We start from the raw sequence: 12,414 nt of genomic DNA on the forward strand, positions 1-12,414 counted from the left end.
AGGTGGGGAAGGAGGAAAGGGAGGTTATTGTTTTAGTATCTGGGGAAACAGAAGTACCTTCTGATTTGCAGATGCCTGATTTATTAATTCCTCTAGACACAGCAGGTGGGTCATTGCCCTTCTTTCCCTCTGCCTATCTTGAATATCCTGCATCCCAGAAATGGATGCCCTGGCTTAGCAGACCTACCAGATGCTGGTACAGAAGGCTGTTTGATTTAACAGTTTGTTATCTTCACACCCTTTCTAGTGCTCACATTCAAGTCTCTTGTTTCCCTTTCTGATTATGAATTCACACTAACTTATTCAGGAAATTCCTTTTTCACACGTGCATATGGGTCCTCTCTAATTTACTGCCACCTTCCCCTGCCTCCCCATTCTTATAATGGTTCCCTAATGAGGTCTTCTTTCTCACAGCCCCACTTAAGTTTTTGAACCAATATACAATCAAACCTCACTTTCCTCACTTTTCCTTTCAAAAGTCATGACTTTTGATGTTCAAAGAGGTGATATGCATGCACATTGGAAAAGGAAATCCTGAGATAAAATCAGACAAAAGAAAGTCAATGGTAAACTCTTTAAAAGTTCAGAAAAATAAATTCCATTTCAGGGTCTTCTTAGAAATGTATATTCATTTACCTTCACTTCTAGTCATATTTTAAATATATATTTAGAAATATGCCAACATGTACACATAGATTAACTGTTCTCAATGGTCCCAAACAGAAAACAACCAAATTATCTATTGTTACAACAGTGGATATATATAGTATACTCGCATGATGGAATATTATTCAGCAATGAACATGAAATAGGTCTAGAGTAGGATAATTAACGGAGAAGGCAATGGCACCCCACTCCAATACTCTTGCCTGGAAAATCCCATGGACAGAGGAGCCTGGAAGGCTGCAGTCCCTGGGGTCGCTAAAGGTTGAACACGACTGAGCGACTTCACTTTCACTTTTCACTTTCATGCGTTGGAGGAGGAAATGGCAACCCACTCCAGTGTTCTTGCCTGGAGAATCCCAGGGATGGGGGAGCCTGGTGGGCTGCCGTTTATGGGGTCGCACAGAGTCAGACACGACTGAAGTGACTTAGCAGCAGTAATAGGATAATTAAATTGTTTTGAAATACCACTAGAGGATTAAAGAAAGAGAGGGAATTTTAAGGGGGTCTGGGAGACTATTCTAAGGTAATGACCACTCAAGAAAAGAATCCAGTCACCTAGCAACAATCTAGTCTACCAGGTCCATCTAAGCACGAGGCACACTCAAGCCACAAGACCTCACAGTTAAAACGCAAGACAACAGAATGGGGTCTGAATCTTGTTCCATGAAGTCAGAGATGCTGAAGAGCAGCATTTTGCATGTAGCTGAGACAGGAATATAGATGAAAGGAGAAAGAACCCAGGTGAAAGGGGACTTTATACTGAAACCTGAGATGGATTATCATATTCTAGAATATGCTACCACCCTTTGGCTAATATATATGATCTGAATAGCACCCTGACAGTCTTGGTTATATCATACAGGGATCGAGGAGAAATTAACTATATAAGCCTGCAACGAGGGCGGGGTAGGCATGCAGTTGTTAGTGCTCAACCCTTAGCCAGAGGTCCCACTCCACTAGCAGTCAGCCTCACAGTGGTCCTGGCAGCAGAGAGTATGGTGAGAGGTGGATCACAGCCTTCTCCCCAGGGCCCGCCACGCCCTCCAGCCTCAGGACTAGAAGGTGAGTGGGGGGTCCCAGGGACACGGTGAGAGCTGTATCTTGCAGAGCTCCAGAGCCCTCACCAGGGCCACCCACTAGCCAGGCCCAGGCCCTGGCGAAAAGACCCAGACCAGGTACTTGATGAATACTCCCAGGCAGGGTAACTGGCCTGCACAGGCAGTCCTCCTCTTAGCCAGGGCCTGGGCCTGGGAAAGTGAAAGCCGAGTCTTGGGACCTTGCCCTTTCTTGTCAGAACAGAGAATAACATTTGTTTTGGTGGAGGTCTATAAGGACACTGTGATCTGACCATGACCTGGTACTGAGAAGTTTGCAATAACTAACCACACCCCTCCCCTCACCTTTCCTATAAAAGGGCTTTGCTGAAAGCTTTCTGGGAGTTCAGGGTTTTTAAGGCATGAGCCACCCATCTCCTTGCATGGCCCTGCAATAAACCTCTCTCTGGTATTGTTTGGCCTCACTGTGTCAGGCACACAGACCTAACATTTGGTAACAAGACTTAATGTCTACTCAAGAAGGAGAAAATGATAGTCTTCTCCCCTCCCCACTCTTTCTTTGATTACAAAAATGTAGCCCTCTTTATTCTTGGGGTTGCACTCCCTTGCCTGCCCACTAGTATCTCTCACAAGCATCCTATGCTAATACACTTACTCTTTGCCAACTGCTTTGCCTCATGTTGACTTCTTTCTGTGAGGAGATAAAACCTGAGCTTCAATAAGTCTGACACCAGATGAGCTGTTTTAACTGAAAGACAGTGGGCTTGAATCCCCTCCTGAACCAGGGATCCGGGGTTCAAATTCTAATCTGAGGTGCAACTGGGTTCCAGTCCTATTTGAGAAGGAGTGTGGCTTTAGAGCCTGCTCCAGACACTCAGAACTCTTTCAGACACATATACAAAGCACTAAATAAAATATACAATGTTAGGAACTAAATGGTTTGAAAACAGTAATGATTTTAAGGCAGTTTATAGAACACTCCTTTGATCTTTTGTGAGAAAAGACAAAGACTCAATCCCTTAATCTATGTCAAAGAAAACAGTCAAGGTTGACATTTAAGGAGAGACTGCAGGATTTTTAAACTGTGGTTGTAGTTTTAAATACATATTATATATCGCATTAGACTAAGTCTTGTCTTGTAAAAATCATGGCTTAAGGAATAAGAAAAATTAGCAATTCCCCAAATTCAGATAATATAAAGATTTTAAAATCTTAAACTTAAAAAATTCACTCTCAAGGTTTCAATGAGCCTTTTCCAAACATATTTATGTGCTCTTGCAGCCTATTGAACTTCTGCTCCAGAAAATATAAAGGTCGACCACAATGGGCCTCTCCTCCAACTCATGGGCCTTCCGGCTCCTCAAATGGGCAGAAGATGTGAGGTCCAGGTAGCGGCCCCATGGAGGCCAGACCCAGAGGCGGGTTTCAAGGCCACCTCCTGAGCCCCGGCTTTCTGAAATGGGACGTGGGTCTGGACATGGATGACCGGCGGGCACAGAAGACCCTTAAGTGTCTGCTCTGCAGCACTGCACCGAGGCCTCCAGGTCCTAGTATTTCAACCTGAAAGTCAACTTCGAGCTGTGCTTTGGACCGACCCTCCAGGCCAAGTGAACAGGACCACCAGAGAAGTCCCTGTGTGGACATGTCTTGAACCTCTTTGGGTAAAAACCAAGAAGTGAGCTGCAGGACTTTTCAGTGCCCACTACAAAGAGGGCACTCAAAAAAGCAAGAGAGCTCCAGAAAAAATATCTACTTCTGCTTTATTGACTACGCCAAAGCCTTTGACTGTGTGGATCACAACAAACTGGAAAATTCTTAAAGAGATGGGAATATCAGACCACCTTACCTGCCTCATGAGAAACCTGTATGCAGGTCAAGTAGCAACAGTTAGAACTGGACATGGAACAACAGACTGGTTCTAAATTGGAAAAGGAGTATGTTAAGGCTGTATATTGTCACCCTGCTCATTTAACTTATATGCAGAGTACATCATGCAAAATGCCAGGCTGGATGAAGCACAAGCTGGCATCAAGATTGCTGGGAGAAATATAACCTCAGATATGCAGATGACACCACCCTCATGGCAGAAAGCTAAGAAGAACTAAAGAGCCTCTTGATGAAAGTGAAAGAGGAGAGTGAAAAAGTTGGCTTAAAACTCAACATTCAAAAAACCAAGATCATGTCACCTGGTCCCATCACTTCATGGCAAATTGATGGGGAAACAACGGAAACAGTGAGAGACTTTGTTTTCTTTGGCTCCAAAATCACTTCAGATGGTGACTGCAGCCATGAGATTAAAAGATGCTTGCTCCTTGGGAGAAAAGCTATGACCAACCTAGACAGCATATTAAAAAGCAGAGACATTACTTTGCCAATAAAGGTCCATCTAGTCAAAGCTATGGTTTTTCCAGTAGTCATATATGGATGTGAGAGTTGGACTATAAAGAAAGCTGAGTGCCAAAGAATTGATGCTTTTGAACTGTGCTTTTGAAGACTCTTGAGAGTCCCTTGGACTGCAAGGAGATCAAACCAGTCAATCCTAAAGGAAATCAGTCCTGAATATTCATCATAAGGACTGGTGCTGAAGCTGAAACTCCAGTACTTTGGCCACCTGGTGGGAAGAACTGCCCCTTCGGAAAAGACTCTAATGCTGGGAAAGATTGAAAGCAGGAGGAGAAGGTGATGACAGAAGATGAGATGGTGGGATGGCATCACTGACTCAATGGACATGAGTTTGAGCGAGCTCTGGGAGTTGGTGATGGACAGGGAGGCCTTGTGTGTCCATGGGGTCGTAAAGAGTTGGACATGACTGAGCAACTGAACTGAACTGAACAAAGAGGAAAGCTTCGTGGTTGGTTGGTTTCTCTGAATTTTGGACATGCAGCTCTAATCTACATTCTGGTGACCCGTAAGGCTGTCCAGAGAGCAGGACTCTGTAGCAAGACCAAAGCAAGGATGCATGGCCATTTTCACATGATGACCCAACAGACCCAATGGGAATGAAAGTCTCTGTAGAAGACAGAGTTCTAAAGAAAGCCTCTAACAAGCCCCAATAACAATCCCTGTAGTTTTGGAGGAAGACCACGCTCACTTCTGCCAGCTAGTGTTGTCCATGTGCATTCAGTCTCTGGCTTCCCACAGAGTCCTGTTGAGATTGAATCTCAGACCATGGGGCACCAAGTAACTGTGTGAACTGACATCCCATCACATCCTAGGGGTCATCTGATGCACTGAATCACACAGTGAAAGTACAGAGTAGAATTCCATCGTGAAATGGAACTCATCTATATAAGACTGGCCACAAGCGGGTCTGCAAGACCAAAACAAGTTATAAAAGCAGGAAACTCAGACTCCCATAGCATCTCCATCCACTATCTCACTGGCTTTCCCTCCACTCACAGCACTACCTTCAACCAGAATGGATGGTTGCTGCCCTCTGCCCAACTCGGGTAACCCTGCAAGACAATGCCAGAGGGAACCTCTATAGGTCAGCAAACAATCATTGGGGTGGGATGAGAGCTGTTCCAGGACTAAGACCCTGCAGGAATAAAAGTTTAACCCCAACAGGTAAAGACTCCCATCCCACCAAGGTGGGCAGAACTTGGAGGAGTTGATGGGAGAAGGAAGGCTGCTATAATTACCACCCAAGGCCTAAGGTCAGCTCCAGAAGTGGCTCAGCAGCAGCCAGGTTTTGTGCTAATTGATGTTTCTCTCTCCCCCACCCCTTCTGATGAGAAGACTGATGATTGATGACATTTTTGGTTTCAGATGAACATTTGACTGAATAGACACCATGGTATGGTAACTTTATTTACTATGTTGGGGACATTAACCCTTCAACCACAGGAAGGATAAGAGTAGATGCTTGGGAGGGTGAGAAGATGTGTTGTGAACATCTTCCCTCTGGGATCCATTCTCTATCCTGTTCTGGACCCCAAGAGGCTGACTGGATGCTTTCATCACCTGAATTCTGGTTGATTTTGTCCACGGGGACAATGACTGAAAATTAGCAGGAAGGAGGAGAGTAAAGCGAGGCTTAAAAAAAAAAAAAAAAAACCTGCCCATTTTACAACCATATTTTGCTCTGCCATTTTTTATAGCCCTTTGTTCGCGTATTCGAGTTTGCGTCTGCCACAGGATTCCCAGCACCTGGAACAGCTAGTTTCACACACAGGCATGGTTTCTTCTTAGACGGGAGGCCTTCCAATCAGTTATCATCCTTCTGAATATACAGATATGTTTCCATCCTGGAGGCTGGAGAGAGCATAAGAGTCTGTGCAACAGTTGTCCCAGCCCCCCTTAGAGGGATCTCAGACGTGACCTCCCTTGGAGTGATCTCAAACGTGACCTCCCTTCCCAAGTTTGGAGCAGATGTCACTGTCCAACCTGATGTGTTCATCCAGCCCCTCAAATGCCTTGTTGCTCTGGACCGTACCCTTTACTTCCTCACTTCTTTCAGGAGCTTTGTCTGCTGTGCTTATTAAAAGGTCAACCCCTTGCAGGAGTGATTCTTTTTAAAAAAGACCTGGCATAGTTCTGCCACATGGGTCTCCTCATGTTCCAAATACAGTGCACTCTAATCTCTAAAGTGCCATCCACACCCTAAGCCCAGGAAGCCCCCAGTGAGTCACAAGGGATGTTAGGTGGAGAATGTTCTCTGACCTCCTGCACTGCTCTTTGCTTTTGGATATCATCGCAAACCACTCTGGCACACTCTATTCCTGAACGTAAGGGTAAGGAGTGGGGAGGCCCCTGCAATCCAAGTGGCGAGTCAGAAAGTGGACCAAGAAAATCCAGAAAAAATTCCTGGGCAATTTTTGTCCTTTCAGTGATGTTTTTTCCTTCTCATGGTAGTCTCTGTTGTCAATGTGGAAATTCTTAGCTTCATCAATCATGACATGTTGCATCTTTTCAAATGTACTTTTTCATGAAGGTTTTCTGAGTTATTTCCTGGCAGATGTTTTGTGTGTGTGCTTAGTCATTCAATCATGTCCAACTCTCTGAAGCCCCATGGACTGTAAACTGCTAGACTCCTCTGTTCATGGAATTTCACAAGCAAGAATACTGAGCAGGTTGCCATCTCCTTCTCCAGGGGATCTTCCCCACCCAGGGATCGAACCCCATCTCTTGCCTCTCCTGCATTGGCAGGTGGAACATGCTATTAAAAATGCAAGAAGAGCTCTTCCTGCCATCTTTCAGTGCTGCCATAATGGTGTACGAATGTCCCGGTTGATGCTCTCAAGAGGATCAACAATGGCAAAAGGAGAGAGGTAAATGACAGGTTCCAATCAGGCCATGTTCCAAAAATCATCATCAGGTTGCTAACCATGATGATGAAGCGCAGTTACATTGACAAATTTGAAATCATTGATAATCACAGAGCTGGTAAAATTGTGAACCTCACAGGCAGGCGAAATAAGTGGATCAGCCCCAGATTTGATGTGCAATTCAAAGAGCTAGAAAAGTTACATAATAACCTGCTCCCATCCTGTCAATTTGGCTTCATTGTTCTGACGATCTCAGCTGACATCATGGACCATGAAAAAACAAGATGAAAACACACAGGAGGGAAAATCTTTGGATTCTTTTTCTAGGGATGTACTACGTGTGTGCAAATAAAATGCCTTAATGGTTAAAAAAAAATAATAATAGGAAGATACAAATGCAGGTCTTCCTAATGAAATAAAGAAAGGAGATGATTTTTTAAAATTCTTTAAAAATCAAAGTATAGTTTATTTACAGTATTTTCTTAGTTATACATGTTCAACATAGTAATTCAATTTTTTTACAAATTATGTTCCATTTGGTATTACAAAATAACGCCTATATTTCTCTGTGTTGTATAATATATACTTGTTGCTTATTTATTTCATACACAGTAGTTTGAACCTCTTAATCCCATGCCCCTTCCCCTCTTTATCCCCACTAGTAACCACTACTTTGTTCTCTGCATCTGTTTTGTTATACACTTGTTTGCTTTATTTCTTAGATTCTACATATATTTGACGAGTCCCTTGGACATCAAGGAGATCAAACCAGTCAATCCTAAAGGAAATCAACCCTGAATATTCATTGGAAGGACTGTAGCTGAAGTTCCAATACTCTGACCACCTGATGCGAAGAGCCAACTCATTGGAGAAGACCCTGATGCTGGGAAAGACTGAAGGCAGGAGGAGAAGGGGATGACAGAAGATGAGATGGTTGGATGGCATCACCGACTCAGTGGTCACAAGTTTGAGCAAACTCCAGAAGATTGTGAAGGACAGGGGAAACCTGGCGTGCCGCCGTCCATTCATGTTGGTGCAGATGGCAGAATTTCCTTCTTCTTGTATGGGTGGGTAGTGTTCCATTGTGTATACGTGGACCACATCTTCTTCATTCATTCATCTATTGATGGACATGTAGGTTGTTTCCTTATCTTGGCTGTTACAAATAATGCTGCTATGAACATCGGGATGCATGTCTTTTTGAATTAGTGTTTTTGTTTTCTTTGGATGTAAATCCAGGAGTGGAACTGCTGAGTCATACAGCAATACATACATACAGTTTTTTTGAGACGCTGCCATACTGTTTTCCACAACGGCTGCACTAGTTTACATTCCCGCCAACAACGCACGAGTATTCCCTTTTCTCCACGTCCTTGTCAAAATTTGTTATCTGTACTATACTTTTGATGATAGCTATTCCGACAGGTGTGAGGTGATATCTCACTGTGGTTTTAATTTACATTTCTATAATGATTCTGTAATGATTAGTGGGGCTTCCCAGGTGGCACTAGTGGTAAAGAATCCACCTGTCAATGCAGGAGACGTAAGAGATGCAGGTTTGATCCCTGGGTTGGGAAGATCCCCTGGAGTAGGGCATGGCAACCCACTCCAGTATTCTTGCCTGGAGAATTCCATGGACGGAGGAGCCTGGTGGGCTACAGTCCACAGGGTCACAAAGAGTCAGACACGACTGAAGTGGCTGAGCACACATGCAGTGATTAGTGATGCTGAGTATCTTTTCACATGCCAAATAGCCATTTCTATGTCTTCTTTGGAAAAATGTATATTCAGGTCTTCTGCCCTGAAATTAATGTTTACATCTCTTTGGTCTCCTTAAACCTGGAAGAAAGAGAGAAAATCATAGAGTTCATCTGGATACTTTTTAGGTACCTATGACATATCAAGATGTACAGCAAGCAATTGGACACAATAAAAATATTTTGAGCTCAGATAAAAATTATAGCTTTCCCCCATTAAAATGTAATCCAGTGAGTGTATTGGTTATCTACTAAAATTTAAGTTTTATTCTGAGATATTGCTATTAATGCACAAAAGTGATATGCGGTAATGAGTAGCATGTGGCAAACCAACATTTCCACTGAGAAGAGTTAGAAAAGGCCATTATCGTACATAAAACATCTGTCTGAAGGCAATTTAAAGCTGAGGAAACCAGCTTTGCTTTGCTTTAGACAAATTGTTGTTGCTGCTGCTGCTAAGTCGCTTCAGTCGTGTCCGACTCTGTGCGACCCCACTGACGGCAGCCCACCAGGCTCCCCTGACTCTGGGATTCTCCAGGCAAGAACACTGGAGTGGGTTGCCATTTCCTTATCCAATGCATGAAAGTGAAAAGTGAAAGTGAAGACACTCAGTCGTGTCCAACTCTTCGCAACCCCATGGACTGCAGCCCACCAGGCTCCTCCATCCATGGGATTTTCCAGGCAAGAGTACTGGAGTGGGGTGCCATTGCCTTCTCCGTTAGACAAATTAGAGATTTGCAAATACAAATCAGAGATTAAAAATACTGTCAAAACTTTCCTTGAGTAGCTAAGTCTCTAACTGGATTAAGATAATCATATGTTACTCTGTTGGCCTTGCAAAGGACAGCATGAATCTTCTTGAGAGGAAGACAGTATCACCTAGATCCTCTATACCTTTTTTCATACCATGTCTAGGATTTAACTGAAAATTACCTGGCATGCCAAAATACAGGACTGTATGGCGAAGACCAAGAAGGAAAAAACCATACAACAGAAACAGACCAAAGTTAATCCAAATAATGGAATTACCAGACAAGGATTGAAAAGAGCTATTATTTATGTTCTTAAGAAAGAGAGGAAAAAAGGGAGGAAAAAAATCGTCAAAGAATTGATAGACTCCAGTAGGAATTCTAGAATTGAATTGAAATTAGACATTAACAGATAGGTTTAACAGGAAATTAGACACAGCAAAAGAGAAAACTAGTGAACTGGAAGGCTGATAGCAACCCACTCCAGTGTTCTTGCCTGGAGAATCCCAGGGACGGGGGAGCCTGGTGGGCTGCTGTCTATGGGGTCGCCAAGAGTCGGACACGACTAAAGTGACTTAGCACCAGACTTTAAATATAATCATGTCCCAGCATTTGGTTTTGAAGAAGTGCTCTAATGTCATCTCATTTACATTTTGTTCCAAAATTAATCCATAATCCAAAAAAGCAAGGCCTTTTAAATTAATTCCCTTAATTACTATTCCAGTCTGAGTCTGAGGAAGTAGTAAACCATAAGATATCAAATTGCAAGAGAACGTGGAAAACCAGATGCGTAGAGTTGAGCAGTGCGCACCAGGTTATTCAGAAGTGTTTTCACTCATGAGGGCCGGTGCGGTTTCTCAGACTCACCCAGATCTGGCTTTGTCACTTTACATATTTAGAAGCTGAGGCGTACGGGGGATAGAGCTGACTCACTGCAAGTCACAGCTGTGGCAGCTTGGAAACGGTGCTGCTGCTTAAAAAGTGGAATGTAAAGATGAACCATTTCTTCTTTTGAGTAAGGGCTTGCTGCAAATCAGAAATATACCCAGTTGTTACTAAAACAAAAAATACCGTGTTCGAATGAGGATTTTTTTCCTCCCTGGATTGTATTATTTCAAAGTAAATAAATGAGGGTATTTGCCGTTGGCCCAAATGATAATTATAACACTCAGGATTGGTGGAGTAATTAAGAGAAAAAGAGATGTGTATCTGTCACGTGGAAATATTGGCTCATCTGGAAATACAGAAGTAGTTAGCTGTGAAACAGACATGAAATATACTCGTTAATGTTGTTCCCCATAATGCAGTAACACAGCTCACATAGATCTTAAACAATTTAAGGTTTATATACATACGTGTCACTTTGTATATACATACGTGTCACATTGTGGGTTAGCTGTAAAATCAGAAGAAAGAAAACAAAAATTAAAAGAATAGATATTGGTGAGGCTTTTCTTTTTAAGAGCCAAGTCTCTTAATTATAACTATTTACTGTTGCTTTGGCTTTACTGCAGTGATTTTCAAAGGTTAATTATTCAAGATTTTTTTGTACTTACTGTAATAACTTGATATTTTAAAATCATCTTGTTTATATAAAACTTTTTATATACCACTACTATAAATGGAAAGTCATTTTACATAAGCAGATAAAATAAATGTAATGAAAATAAGACATCACAATTAAAAGTAAGTATTAGTAATAAAAAAAAGGCTGATAAAAATCAATATTTAGATTTAAGCATACATAGAGAAAAAGTTGTTTATAAAACTTTTCTGGAGAAGGAAATGGCAACCCACTCCAGTGTTCTTGCCTGGAGAATCCTAGGGACGGGGGTGCCTGGTGGGCTGCTGTCTCTGGGGTTGCACAGAGTCGGACACGACTGAACCTACTTAGCAGCAGCAGTAGCAGAGAAAAAGAGTGAAAATTCAGATTAAAAAATAGTCATATGGTACACAACAAAAACGTCAAATGTTTACACAACATGGAGAGATGTGAGAAAGTATAAGAGCAATATTTTCTTTAAGAGATAACTTTTGAAAAATTCCAAAGCTGACAAGACAGAAAAAGCTGTACACTTGACATTCTGTGAATCCCAAGCAGGATGAATAGAAACAAAAATATACATAGGCACAGCATATCAAACTGTTAAACATCAAAGACAAAAAAAAATCTTAAGATGAATAAAAAAGGGCACATTACTTTCACAGTAGTAACAGAAAATATTCTGTTGACTTTTAAAATTTTTCATTTTATGTTGGACCATGGTTGATTCACAATTTTGTGTTAGTTTCAGATATACAGCAAAATGATTCAGTTATACATGTATCTTCTTTTTATTCTGTTGACTTTTTAGATAGAATTGGCATATAACATTATATTCGTGGCTGGTATACAAGACAGTGATCAGATATTTCTGTATATTGCAAAGTGATCACCCCTGGACAGTAAGTCTAGTTGACATCCATCACCATATATTATTACAACATTTTTTTCCTTGTGAAAACTTTTAAGATTTATTCTCTTAACAACCTTCAAATATGCAATAGACTATTACCATAGTTGGGCTTCTCTGGTAGCTCAGCTGGTAAAGAATCCACCTGCAATGCAGGACACCCCGGTTCGATTCCTGAGTTGGGAAGATCCAGGAATTTGAAGGAGAAGGATAGGCTACCCACTTCAGTATTCTTGGATTTCCCTGGTGACTCAACCGGTAAAGAATCCACCTGCAATGTGGGAAACCTGGGTTCAGTCCCTGGGTTGGGAAGATCCCCTGGAGAAGGGAACAGCTACCCACTCCAGTATTCTGACGTGGAGAATTCCATGAACTGCATAGTCCGTGGGGTCACAAAGAGTTGGACAGAACTGAGCAATTTTCACTTTCATTACCATAGTCACCATGCTGTACATAACATCCCATGA

General features: G+C 42.2%; 1 protein-coding gene across 14 annotated transcripts in view; it reads right to left on the reverse strand.

Moving 5' to 3' along the window:
• Nucleotides 1–7,453: 7,453 nt before the first annotated feature.
• The window catches only part of SLFN12 (schlafen family member 12), a 44,720-nt gene continuing 39,759 nt past the window's right edge, over nucleotides 7,454–12,414 (reverse strand). For 3 of the 14 annotated variants that reach the window (XM_005899703.2, XM_070390467.1, XM_070390466.1), the window contains 2 exons: nucleotides 10,362–12,218; nucleotides 7,454–8,827 (listed from right to left, as the gene is read on the reverse strand). The gene's annotated coding sequence lies outside the window, so the exon portion shown is untranslated. The remainder of the gene's footprint in view (nucleotides 8,828–10,361; nucleotides 12,219–12,414) is intronic. The other 11 variants (XM_070390478.1, XM_070390479.1, XM_070390472.1 and 8 more) reach the window with 11 other exon arrangements.

Source organism: Bos mutus, chromosome 19 (assembly GCF_027580195.1).
Source record: "Bos mutus isolate GX-2022 chromosome 19, NWIPB_WYAK_1.1, whole genome shotgun sequence".
Lineage (NCBI taxonomy): Eukaryota > Metazoa > Chordata > Mammalia > Artiodactyla > Bovidae > Bos > Bos mutus.